The sequence below is a fragment of the Alligator sinensis genome, unplaced genomic scaffold (assembly GCF_000455745.1).
Source record: "Alligator sinensis unplaced genomic scaffold, ASM45574v1 scaffold939_1, whole genome shotgun sequence".
Taxonomy (NCBI): Eukaryota; Metazoa; Chordata; order Crocodylia; family Alligatoridae; genus Alligator; species Alligator sinensis.
Window position 1 is genome coordinate 821,582 of NW_005841995.1, and position 14,694 is coordinate 836,275.

The window sequence follows — 14,694 nt, forward strand, 5'->3', positions numbered from 1 at the left end:
CCTACCCTGGGGGTCTTCAAGAGGAGGTTAGATAAGCATCTAGCTGGGGTTATCTAGCCCCAGTACTCTTTCCTGCCTACGCAGGGGGTCGGACTCAATGATCTATTGAGGTCCCTTCCGACCCTAACATCTATGAATCTATGAAACATCAGGAAGCATGTTTGTTCATGAAGGGAGGTGAATTACATATGTTCAGTTACTTATTTTAAGTTCTGAAACATTTGCTTTCAAAATGCAGCAGGCAGCATTTGTACATTTTTTAATTGGAGCTTATGAAGGCCACGGTTATTAATATTTACATTGCCAAAACTCCAACCCGCATTAGAATAATATTACCTGTGTTGTGGACATCATTTGTACAAACATGTAATAATGGTCCATTTGCGATGCAAGGAACTTGGGTCAGACGAAAAAACATGACAATTGATAGTGACAAGCAAAAAGAAGGGGGAAGGGTAGATGAGACTAATGGTAACAGAGAGATATATTTACTCAATTTTAAGCATATTAAGCAATAGCATTTTGAGAGTGCTTCATAAAGTCCTATAGACGTATTAACTAGCTAATGCCCACAACACCCCAGTAACTTCCCAATATGCTTGCTTTGAAGGTTCTGTGAAGCATAAGCCTAACTTCTCTATGAATGAGTTTATGGCAGACTCGACTCCTAACCAGTGTAAATTGGCACTTACTCTTAACCAGTGTCAATAATTTCTGTGGCACTAGACTGATAGATTGTACCCGTTGGAGGTATGTCCCATAGTTTATGCGGAGATACCTGCAGTCCCCATGACCTCCAATTTAGCTATTGCATGCAACATTCATTGTTTTTGGAACACCACATAGTAGGATTTATCACTCTGCAGTAAGCCTCTGCATCTGCCCCATGCTGTCAATGTGTTCTTTGTTTCAGCATCAAAATGTCTGGATAGAAGGAGCATTTATTGCTGACCAGATTTCTTCACCAGGTTGAGGAGATGTTTCCCATTCCCTCCTCCCTCCCCTGCAACCTCCCAAAGTCCCCTGTAAAAGCTTGATTACTCATGCTGTGAGTAAGGAGGGGTAAAAGTCATGTTGTGTGCAAAATGACATCAGGTAATGTCTAGTCTTGCTGAAGAAAATGATAAAGGAGGAGCAGTCTCTGTATAGATATCTGCTAGTCTTTGTCTGATTTTGTTTCCCAATATGGCTGCATATGAAGGGTTTTGAAAAGATGCATTTACTGTACTTGCCTCTCTCTCATTGGCAGCTCCTGTAAATAACATTTTGAACCATTCTTCTTCTGCTTCAACATCCTGCTTTCTATGTAGTTTCTTGTCATGCCTTGATTAGTTTGCCCTACTGTTCATTGTTTGCATATGTACTGTATACACAGTATTTTAATTGACTATCTGAATTGAATTACTGACACTGATTTGGTTACATTATATTCTGTTCTGTTATCAAATAAATTTGCTGTCAAACAAAAGATCAATGTTATTGTAAAATGTCCTACTTGATGGATTAAATAGAGTATGATTCACCTCTTCTAATTAAACGATCATGAAAAACGCACACCGTGCTCTAAGAATGGGCAACACTTATGTTCGCAGCTGTTAACAAATATGGTACATCTGATTTGAGATTATGATACAAAGCAAGAATAATTATAGACAGATTAATTAAACAAACAAGTAGAATTGAGGACCAATGGTAAAAAAAAGAAAGCGTGGCACTTTTAAAAATGCCCATGAATGAATATAATTTACTTTTACTATGTACTACTTAAGAACATAAAATCTTTTAATGACGCAATTTCAGATTAACTGCATAAAAACATCACAGCCATCACTAAAACAGTTTGATGACAGACTTTCCTTGTGTACTTTATGTGCTTGTGAGTAAGTGTCCATTGAGGTATCTTTTCTAAAATTAGAACAAATGCTTTTCAATCATTTATATTAAGCACAGAATAATTCCACTCACCTGTTTTGGTGTAAAGTGCATTTATTTCTTTCTGAGCAAGTTATGGTACAATGCTCTTTTGTTGTGGATGATACATTTACAATATTATTAGTGAATCTTTTTTCCCCCTCCTGAGGTATAGAGAAAGGAAAATATTAAATCAGTTTAAGGCAGTCTCCTAGCTCAGCATGCATAGCCCTACATTATCTTTAGACTTTTTTAGTTTTACATACAGTTGGATAAGTTGGCTCCTTCTGTCTGATGCTGTTTCCTCTAATGGTTGAAGAAATGGAACATTACACCATTTAACGTGTGTGGGTCACATTAATCACAGAAAATTCTTTTAATGTCTCAGAAGTAACTGTCAAACTGGACATACTGAATCTATTTAAACTAAAGCATGCCATTTTTTATCTACAGTGATCTTTAATTCACATAAAAGGGTCAAGAAAATGTGATTAAGTGACAGTTTTAAAATGTACTATAATATTAAATAGCTTGATTAAGTGACAACTATAAAATGTAATACAATATTAAGTATCTGGCTATGTCCCAAAAGAACTTTAAAGTATTTTGAATGGTTTGGGAATTCTCTAGCCCATTGTGCGTTATGAAAGAACATTTTTATTAAATAAAAACAGGTGATCTCAGAAAAACAGATAGTGTCTTGTCATGGTGTAAATAATATCTAAACTAGTTCAAAATTAAAATGAATGATTTTCAAAAAACAGGTATTTGAAGGAAACAAATGAAGTTCTTTCTAATGGTGGAACAAACCCGCCCCCCCCCTCCCCCCAACATTTGCATATGAACATGGCATCGTGCAGTTGGTCAAATAAAGTATTTACAGTCAATGGTTGAAGAAAATAATTCATTTCTTGTCCTTCTGTCTGTTCAGGTAAACAGTGAAGATACAACGATCAGCTTGACACTCTAGTAAGTTAGCACCTGTTTGCCTGCTATGTCTTGTGCATCGCTGGGAACCTAAATCTGCCTTTAGGCTTGAGATGAAGGATCATCATGAGAAAAGTACTCTAAATCTCATGACTTGACCAGGAAGAAAGCTTGTTCTTTCTAGAGGTTGCTAGAAAAATGTGATTATTACATCCATGAGGAGAACTTGATTTCTGTGTGTTTAAGGTGATCGGAGATAACAGATACTATGTGAGAGGCTAAGAGAAGAAACACTTTGCTAGGTTATTACGTTGTTTAAATTGTTAAATGGGCATAGACAAAAATGCATGGTGTAGGGCAGGAGCGGGCAAAATGGCAGACCCAGCTGGTGGTCAGACCCCATTTCCCAGCAGCTCCTGTCTGCGTTGCTGTGGCTGGTTTCCATGAAGAGCCCAGCAGTTGCAGTGCCATGACAGGGTGGGACCAGGATTTCCATGGAGACCAGCCCCAGTCACACCAGTAGGGCATGCAGCTGGGCAGGAAACTGCTCCAGGGCTGTGATCTGTCAGTGGTGAGAGCGTGGTCCAGAGTCAGGGCAGAGCCGCGATATGCTGCCCCAGCTCTGGACTCCGCTGTTCCCATCACAAGATCCCAGCCCTGGAGCAGCTCCCTGCCCAGCTGCTTGCCCTGCTGGTGCTACTGGGGCTGATTTCCATGGAAACCCTGGAAATCCTATGCTGTCACAGTGCCACAGCTGCTGAGGTCTCCATGGGAGTGATGCGGACAGGGGCTGCTGGGAAATGAAGTCTGCTGTGGGCTCGATCCAGCACAGACTTTTCCCACCCCTGGTGTCAAGAATACCAGAAACACAGGGTGAAGGCCAGATTTCTAAAGAGGGTAGGCATGGTGCCTTCTTCCCCATTGCAAAACATCATTTTGGGCAAGCAGATAGGATCTGGCACACACAAGCTGGGGTACTGACACATCTTATACCTATTTGTACTGTATGCGGCTTTTTGACATTGGCATCAGCTGTCTGTCTGCATATCACCACTAACCTCTCCTTTCTTGACTTGCTTGACTCCCAGTGAAAAATGTAAACTCCTCTTCAATTTTCATATAAAAGTATTTTTTTTTAATTTTGTGATTAAAAATGTGTCCGGTCCCTTGCTTCCTTAACTTGTGTATTGGGCTCTTGAATTTTACTCTGTCATATGTGTGTTTGCCCCTCTTTGGGCCTCATTGAAAAGCCATTGAATAGATATATTTGGATTATGTCTCAGGAAAAGAACTCCAGCCTACAAATTATAATTATAAGGTTTGTTCCTACAAGATGCTGAACATCCTGGAGCTGATCCAGCAAATCCCTTAAGTACATGCCTAACTTTAATCATGTGAATTGTCCCACTGAAGTCAGGGCCTGAGTAGGGATGACAGGATTTGGAGTGCTATGAATAATAATGGTATATAGTAGTGTTATTACTATTTAATGAGAAAATCACTGTCACGGGGTGAGCTAGTCCTGAAAAGGGATCATGTCTCACCTCTGACCTAAGCCTGAGTTCCTTTCTCCATGTTGAGATAACATATCTGAAAGAGAAAATTGAGTCTACTGTAAAACAGCAATGAGAGGGGAGCTGTCAAGAGCCACATGGGGCTGAGAGGTTCTCCAGGAACTAAGGTTTGGGGAATAACTGGGAATGGCTACTGGATGAGAAGAAGTTAGAGAGGGAGCCTATGACAGGCCATGTAGAAGGAGCTAGGAAAAGGACAGAATGAGGAGAAGGTCTAGCCAACAGCAGACACCAGGGAAGTAGAGCAGGATAGACTCAGGGTAGGATCAAAGGCTGTAACTGGAGGAGGGTCTGGGCCATGTGTGACAAACTGGAGAGTTGAAGTAGATAATCCACATTGACGGTCTGGTATAGGGAGTGGGGGATGGAAGTGGACTATTAGCTTTTTTTGTTGGGACTCCTATGTTTTCTCTTAAAAGGAGAGGACATGCATTTGACAGAGAGATGGGGAGAGAAAGGATGGTCCAGTGATTAAGACACTGGTCTAGGAAAACTGGGTTCAGTTTCCAGCTCTACCACAAACTTTCTCTGTGACATGTGGTCTTAGTTCCCCAGCTGAAAAATTTGAATAATATTACTTCCCTATCTCACATGGATGTTATGAGGATAAATACTTTAACAGGTGTGAGGTACTTGCCTACTAGGGACCCAAGTTCCTTTATATAGGTCAAGTTCTTTATATAGGATTTCCTATATATAGGAACAATGAGTTTTTTATATAGGTCAAACTATAAACATACCCAAATCACTTTGACAGCCCAGGTGTGGATTGTAAGAGGCAAGCTCAAACCTTCTTGGTTACTTATGACATCTCTGTGTCAAACAAAGCTCTGCAAGAGGTTTGTACAGATTTTTGTCTGCCCAGCAGTTCTGTTGTTAGAACAGCATCTGATATCTGAGGCACTTCTAAAGACTGAATTACCTGTACTTAGAACAATACAACACAGCCAACCTGCTTGCCCGGAGGTACATGCCAGCTGCAGTTGCAAAATTTTGTCATGTTCATCAGTGGAAGCAGAGGATTTCCCAAACTAGCTTTTAGGTTTTGGCAAATTGCCTGGCACAGCCTAGATGTATTAACTAGAAATGAATGAATTGTTTGAAATTTTGAAAATCTTGGGAATGGTTTGGGGGTTCACAAAACCCTTTCAAGTTTCCAACTCTTTTAAACCCACCACCCCAGCTAGGCTGGTACAAATGAGTAGTTTGTTTATGGAGTAAACATGGATAATCCACGTGGATTGCATCTATGTTTCCACTAGAAATATTCTGCTTCTATTTTTCTTTTCCTTTTTTTCTTTTTCTCTCCTCTCTTTTCGCCCCCTCTTGTCTCCCCTCTCTCCCCACCACTCTCCTCCCCCTCTCTTCTTCCCTCCTCTCCTCTTCCCCCTCTCCTTTTCTCTTCTCTTCTACATGGAAACGTAATAACCTTTGAGGGAGTCCCACTTCTGAGCTTATGATGCCAAAAGGGATTTGAAAGTAGATAAAATGAGTTTCACACATCCTTACTCATATTGCAGCCAAACTGGAGAGTAGTGTCCTGCTTAGTATTTGCACTACTTAGCACCCCAAGATCCAAATAATGCTCAGACTTCATCATATGTGTGATGTATGATGCTCTCTGCAAGACCAATAAAAGAAGTATTTTTCTCTCCATCCAACAGATGGGCAATTGAAGCACTGGATGATTGAGTAAAATACTTAAAATCATACAGGAAGTCTGTGGTAAAGCTATGAGTAAAACCCAGTTCCAATCCAATTTTATCGACTCCCTATCCCAAGATAGTCTTTTCCCTTTATCATGCTCAATATGTAGTGCAACTAGGGCTATGCAAATACTTCTTGTTGAACTAGGAACCTATATAAAATCCAGTTCACAATTCAGGAATAGCATTAATCACCTCTGCTCCAGATCTCCCTACTTTATTTGTGGTCTTTTCAAAGGAGATACCCAGCATTCTTTCCTGTTCAATTGTCCTGAAATAGAGTAACCTTCTCTGCCTCTTCCCTGAGATGTCAGGTAGAGTCAAAGAAAACCGGACAGAACATCTTGCCTTAGCCCAGTTCATAAGGACCTTGAGCAGGATGTGTTTCTGCAATCTTAGAATGCAGTTCGAGTGAGGAAAACAGGTCATTGTGGCATCATTATTTAGTGTTCCCTATACCAAAGGAAGATGGTCCTTCATGGTTTATATCTCAATGGATAATAAAGGCCATGGAAAGCATTTGGAGACTTGAAATAGGATGGGTTGTTTACAGACTTTCCTAACAGTTCAAAGTTCAGTAGTTCAGTCTTCATATAGCTTTTGCTACTGGACTTGGTGGACCTTTAAGGTATTGATCTGGTATGGCACTACCCATGCTTCTAATTGAATCTTCTATGGCTTACATTGCTAAAACACCATCCCTGTCTCACAATTTGCACAAGCAATGTGTGCTCAAATGCAATACTCCTGAAGCACGTTTCAAGTTTTATTGTCCCAGCACAGTCAAGGCATGCTCTCAAGAGGAGGGCAGAGAAAGTGCTTCAAAGACATCCTCAAGGCCAATTTGAAAAAATGCAACATCAACATCAACTCATGGGAAACTATTGCCTAGCACTGCCCCAAACAGAGGAAGTCTGCTGCGAGGATCTCTGTACTTACAACAACAGGAGATGGAAAAGCAGCAGCAGCAGCAAAAACAGCATCCCACAGACTAAATCAAGAATCCAGAGCCACCCATCCTTCAAGGAAACACATGCCCGAGTTGCAGCAGAGTCTGTTGATCCCAGATCAGCCTCATCAGCCATCTTTGGACCCACAGGTAGAGCAATCATGGAAGATAATCATCCTCAACTGCAAAGGATTGCCAATGCTGATATACAAAACAAATACAAAATCTTTTTATCATTCTGTTTTCAGAAGTCTGGAATTTCCAAATCTGAGGTCAGATTAATTTTTAGACATATTTCCCAATTTCTTCATGCTGAGTAATACTTATCTTTTGAAATTTCACAGTGTCGATGTGTGGTAAATGGGTACCGTTTTCTTTTAAATATTGTGAGCAATACTGGAGCAAAGCGATATCTGTCACAGATGAAAATACTATAGCTATGTCTCCTTGTAATCCATTCATCGGTTTATGGACCTCAAATCCTCAGGAGAGTGTCACAAATCCACATAATGTTCTTTCATACTGGGTTTTGCATTTGAATATCTGATTTAGCTGACAGATGTGCAAAATCCCATCTTGCCAGACAACTCCCTACTGACTGCACAATCTGAGAAGGATCAAGAATGCACGTTATTCCAGCTGCATGAATCTCAGCTAATCATTTTGGCTCCTGGTCTGCTTGTTTCAGATGGTATTAAATGAATTAGTAGCTTTCTAAATTATCTATATTTTAGAAATATATATATACATTTTTATATTTATGTGTGCGATATGTTTGTGACATTGCAAAGGAAGGCAACCCCTCCCCACCAGTCTATGCCAGTATGACCATGGGGTAACATTCTTTCCTAACACTGGAATGATCTAACCCTGAGCAGAAGGGCAAGACCCTCTAGCCAGGAACCTCTGGGTTTAATTCCTAGCAGAAGCACTGGCACACCCCAGTCAAAATGCCTACCCTTGGCTGAAGCCAATGTCCAGTGCTTCTGAGGAAAGAACTCCCTCTCCCCTACTGTGTGTAGCAACAGGAGGGGAAAAAGTCCCGCCTGGACCCATGCAGCAATCAGCAAAGCACAGGAGCATGGGAAATAGGCATAGCTACTCCGAGATCAGCCCTGACCAATGTCTGTCCAACCTTTTCTTGAATAACTCCAATGATGGTGATTCTCCAACTTCCCTAGGCACTCCATTCCTTTGCCTTACTGTTCTAACAGTGAAGGAGTTTTTCTTTATATTCAATCTAAACCCACTTTTCAGCAACTTGAAGCCATTGGTGCATGTTCTGCACTCTGCAGCAAGAAAGGAAAGGTGTTTTCCCTCTTCTTTATGAAAGCCCTTCAGATATTTAAAGACTACTATCATGTCCCCTCTTGACCACCTTTTCTGCAAGCAGAGCATACCTGTTTCCTTCAACCTCTCCTCATATCTCTGCCTTTCAAGCCCTTCATTACTTTTGTCACCTGCCTCTGGCCTATTTATAACTTCTCACATCTTTTTAAAATTTGGAGCCCAAAACTGCATGCGTTACTCTAGATGAGGTACTATCACTATTTCATATCTTGAACCTAATACTTCTATTGATGCAGACCAAAACTGCATTTTCCTTCTGTGCAGTGATTTCACACTGCCAACTCATATTGAGTCTGTGATCCATCAAGACTCCTAGACCTTTCTCCATAGTGCTGCCATCTAGCCAGGTTTCACCCATTTTGTACTTGTGTTTTTGATTAGTCTTCCTGAGGTGTAGCACCTTGTATTTGTCAACATTGAACTTCATTCTGTTAGCTTCAGCCCAGCTTTTCAATTTGTTACATTCCTTCTGGATTGCCCTCCTGCCCTCTACTGTTTGCAGTCCTTCTCATTTTGTGTCACCTGTAGTTTTCTCAAGAAGCTTTCTATTCCAGTATATAAGAAACTAATAAACACATTGAACATCACTGGTCCCAGGATAGGCCCCTGTGAGACTCCATTTGAAACTTCCTGCCATTCTGGCATGGATCCGTTTATAATTACCCTTTACTTTGAGCTATTGAAGCAGTTGCCTATCCACGTTTACAGTAGTTTTGTCTAGCCCACATTTCTCCAATTTGTTTATGAGAGGGTCAGGTAGGACTTTATCAAAAGCATTGCTGAAGTCCAGATACACTTTTTTCACTGTTTTCCCTTCATCTGCCTAAGTAGTTACTTTGAAGGAGGAGATCAAGTTCTGGCACAATTTGTTCTTAGTTAGTCCATGCTGGCTGCTTGTGAGCAGCCTTTTCTTTACTTGCAAATAGATTTCCTTATAATACGCTTCAGTAACTTCCTGGGTATCAAGGTAAAGTTAACTGTTCTATAGTTCCTCAGGTACTTACGTTTGCCTTTTTAAAAGAGGGATGCTGTCGGCCCTTTTCCAGTCTTCTTGTACTTCATCCATCTACCAAGACTTCATAAATATTGTTGCCAAGGACTCCGATATCTCCTTTGTTGGTTCCTTCACTACACTGCAATGAAGTTCACAAGGCCCTGCTGACTTAAATTTATTCAGACCCATCAAAAGCTCTTCGTTTCTTTTGTTATCTCATCCTTCATCTTGTCCCCTTCCTTATCCAAATAATCCTTATTAGGGATCTGGTTGCAGATTAACTTTTTTGTGAAGACTAAGGAAAAGTAGCTGTTGAGAAGCTCTGCTTTCTTTGCATCTTCTGTTAAGAGTTTGCCCTGATGGTTTAAAAGTGGATATAACTAAATAAAAGAAATAATAGTGGACCCACAGCTTCCATGTTTTTTCCTTTTTTCCAGCTTCCTTTTTTCCTGGTTAACATACTTATTAAAACCTCTTCTTATTGTCTTTAACTTCCCTGACCACGTGCAGCTCATTTTTTACCTTGCCTTCCTGAGTTTGTCCCTGCAAGTTCTTACTATTTCCTAGTATGTTTCCTTGGTGATCTGGCTGTCCTTCCATTATTTGGATGCTTTCTTTCTGCATTTGAGGCAGCCTAGAATGTCTTTCTTTGTGCAGCCACATTGATTTCTTACCATTCTTCTTGTGCTTCCGTTGTGTTAGAACCATTTTTGGGGGGGCTTCCAATACTGTAGCTTTTAGAAGCCTCTAGCCCTACTGGGCACCTGTATCCTTCAGGCAGTCTTCCCATGGCACAATGTCTATTAACTCCTTTAGTCAATTGAAATCTACCTTTCTGAAATCTAGGAACTTAGTTCTGCTAACCTCATGCTTTCCCAATCTCAGGAACATGCATTCTATCATACCATGATTACATACTCCCAAGCTTCCCATCACCTTCACATCCTCTACCAGTTCTTCCTTACTGGTCAGTACAAGATCCAAGATAGATGATCCCCTATTGCAGGGGTTTTCAACCTTTTTTAACAAGTGTACCCCTTCTGTCTCAAAGTTTCAGCCAGACTGGGGTGGGTGTGTGTGTGTGTGTGGGGGGGTGGTGCCTGCCAGGATGGACAGACCAACAAACTGTCAACATAGCAAGGGCAGAGCTTGTCGGAGCTGGGCCTGAGCCGCCCCGCCATGTGAAATACTTCCTTTTAATAAGGTGGGTAGGGAGGGTGACAGCAGAGTGCCCAGTGTAACTGCCAGCTCCCACAGCTGCACCCTCTCCCAGCCAGCCCCGGGCCCACACAGCACTGCAGCCTGGCCCCTCTACCCACCTGCCTCCCTTAAGCAGAGAAGCTCTGCACCCTCGGTGCAGGGGGCTGGGGCTTGCTATATGGATGGGGTGGGGGGTGGGGAGGAGGGCAGGCTGCTGCTCTCAGACTGACTCTACACATATGGCCTTTCTTGCTAGATTCCCTCTTCCTCACTGTTATCAGGAAGCCAAACTATACAGAATTTTTATCAAGAATCAGTCTCAAGGAGGGGGAAGGAGGGAAGCAGAGAGCTTGATGCACATTGAGTTTCCTACAGATCTGGGACAACACTAATGCATATGTTCCCAGGTATCTCACTTAGCACACCTTACCCCACTTGTTGATTTCTGAAAGGAAAATTGGCTGGCTTAACGTTGGGGAAGCCACCAGTAAATAAGTGAAAGTGTGACAGGTGGGATAAAATAAACAGGAGTGTGGCTCCCTCCAAAGCTGCTGTCAAAGGACAGGGAGATGATCCATAGGGGCTATCTCTCTGCATGACTGCCTCTGGAATAGGCACGTGATTACTGCATGAATTCTGAAGCCCCCCTGCTTACCAAATTTTCCCAATCCAGCAAAGGAGGGCATTGCCCAGCCCTGTATTTTTGGCTGCAGTTGTTGAACTTGAAGTCCGACTAGTGTCCAGATCGAATGGATGTTTTTTTGGATGGTGAAAATTCCAGACAGCAGGTAAAAATTAATGTCTACCAAGAAACATCCAGTCTCTCAGTTGAATAACTGTCACGGATGTCTTGTATTTTTCCTAGGCTGGCTAGGATGATGATGATGCAATAAATGAGCTCCTAGCATTGACTGATTTGGAAGCAAATTGAAATCCATGCTGGAAACCTGATGTACTTGCTTTAGCTGACTTGCTGGCAGTATGTAAGTTATTTTAATTACTACTTACATTTGATAGACTATGCAGCTTATTCTGAAATTTTTAAATGGTCTGAACTCCCCATGAGCTCCGAAGTCTACATACAGAATCGAGACCTAGAGTGATATTGAGAGTACAAAATGGAGCTGAGAAAAGAGGCCCTGACCAAAAATCTTTTGAAGTGAAAGGAGGGACTTCTCATTGGAACTGACCCATAGTGAAGAACTTGTTTTGTCTGTTTCAGTTCTTTTTATCCATAAGCATTTTGTTGTTTCTCAAATGTATTTTTCGTTCAATTATATTGGTTGAACTCTTGTTCCAATGTTTTCTTTTATGAATTGACCCCAGATATTCTAAATCTGTGCTGTATTACCTCATTATAACTGGTCAGATGTCACCTGTTGCTATTTCTGTTCCCTGATTGGATGAGAACAAAGACTCTCCGAAAGTGAACAAAACATTTGCTTTGACATTTGCATTCTGCAAACATTTGCGTCAGGAAACCAGATCTCATAAGTCAGAAAAAAATGAGTATTTGCAGAATATGTTTATCTGTATCAGTCATCCCAATCTAATTTTAAACTGGTTAAGAAAAAGGAGAGTTAGTTCTCTCATTCTGATTTTTGCTCACATTAGCTAAAGACATAATTTTAGGGCCACAAAATGTTTTGCTTTTCTATAGCTATATTTTTAATGTGTAATATGAAACAGATGCTACATTGCTGATAACTAATTGCTTTTTATCCTCTTTTGATGACAAGCCAACTACTGGGGACAAATCTCAAGGTTACTGAAGTGATATAGGTGAAGGGTATCTTATTGAAACATTATAAGCTGTGATTTTCAAAGGGGCCTAAGAAACAGGAGCCCAACTCCCATTGAAATTCAGTGAGAGTAGTCTATATTGTCAGAAACTTGTATTATGGTCTGTTTTGTGAATGCATTTTTGTGCTGGCACTGAATTGCAGACATAAATATTTATAGTTAAGGCTCTGATCCTGAAAATGCTTATGGATGTCCTTAACTTTATACATGTGAGTATTCCCTTTGGCTTCAATAGGACTATTCGCATGCATAAAACTAAGCAGTGCTTAGTTTCAGTGCTAATAATTCCAGTTGCATTAAACTGTGGATGCTGTTTTGAGTGTGAAACATTGCATCACTCAGAAGAAGCTGTTTTGATGCCCACTGAAAATTTGGTACTATATCATCTCATTATCATGACTTTCAATTTTATATGCAGCCTGTACACATATAAAAGGATATATAGTTTTCTCCTGATTCTGCTGCAAGATTGTGGACATCCTGACATCTATTTGTTCACTCTGTATAAATTTTTCAGTGATGGTACCTTTGTAAAATAAAAAAGAGAGAGACAGATGCAAAGTTGCCCATCAGTTTTTCTAATGGAGTGAAAGCATAATTAATCAGAAATAACACCTAAAAATAACTGGTGCAGAAGGGTAATTCCCAGGGAAGTAATATAGTCTCTGCAGGTTGTAGAGTTAGCTTGTATTAATCACATAATAAAATTAGTGCCATTTCATCTTTGCAACTTCTAAATTTGTTAGCTGGCAACTTTCTAGCTTACTATTCAAGTTTGTGCTTTTAAATAAGGATGAGTGGAATATTAGGCCTAAGATCAGAAATCACATAGTCAAACAGAGACACTTGAAAACAATTCCATTGGTGATGAATGACAAATTATTCACATGGAGACTGGGACAAAGTGTCATCAGAACAACAAGCACAATGCCCTCTTGACAGTTATGACAGGATTATTAATGTGGTGCAAGCAAGCAGTAATGTGAAGTGTGTATGGAAACTGTCATGTTAGTGTCTTTAGTGTGTGCACATGAGTTCACTCCTAACTTTTAATTTGGACTCTTAGAAAATTACTTTTTCAAACAACATAATATCTTTTGCAAGCTAATTACAATGTGAGTAGAAACATGAGAAAATTTGGAATCCCCAAAAATTGATTTGGGTTTCTTGCTTGTGGTAGTGTAATAAACACAAAAATATACTAGTGCATTTAGATTTGGCTTTGGTAAGAAGTAAGTATCATAAATAATTCTTTGCCTGTTTGTATTATTCATTGTTCATTTCTGTGTATTTCTAGTTCAGATACAGTATAAAAAAATACATCATACAATATGCTTTTTTGGACCCTAATTTAAGAAACACTTGGGATCATGTTGCATGTTACACTTAAAATGTGTTAAATGCACTTAAAATTCGAGTGACCACATGTTCAAGCAGTAAAACACATGGTGAGTGCTTTTGTATCTTAGCAAAGTAACGACTTTCCACACAAGGAGTATCTCCAGATCCTATTAAGTAATGTGTTCAGCTATCATCAGACTGCTTCACGAAGATAACATGAGCGATTTCTGGTTCTCACGAAGCCATGGCATCAGCCAGAGACCCCTCTGATGTTCCAAGTCTCCAGGTGGGATAAGGAAAGCCACACATGTCAGGAGGAAGGATCCTAGATCTTTCACTTGTCAGGTTCCTCCAGGATTAGGTTGAAAGGTGGGTGCTGAAAGCCCTTGAGGGTACCAGTTCAAGACTCCAGCGTGGTGCCAGGGCTGGGACCAACAGTCAATGAGCTGTGCATGCTAGTGATTTCAATAAGCATCCTAACTTTAATGCTACATAGTTTTAATTAAGGGCATTTTTACATGTGCTCTAGGAACCGTAGGGGGAGGTGGCACTTTAATTAGTGATCTGCACTACACTAAAGCTCCCAATCATGTGTATCAGCATCCCCATCCTGAAAAAATGGTGGTGGGGCACTTTGAACTAAAGCTTGTTCAATCAGCTTTATTTCAAAGCACCCAGCCACCATTTTTCAGAGCAGGCATGCTGATATGTGCGATGCCAGAGTCTACTAGAGCACATTCCCTTCTGCGCTCCAGCACACGTGATTAATTGAGTCTGCTCCAATGCACTGGATTTCCACTGTATCAAGCAGGCTCCCTGCACATGTGTAGGAGCCCTAAGATATTAAGTGTCCCAGGCAACAAGACCCTTAGTCATGTGCTTTGTTCCAGCTGATATCCATAGTATGTTTAAAATATTTCCCCCAATAGGGATGGAGTT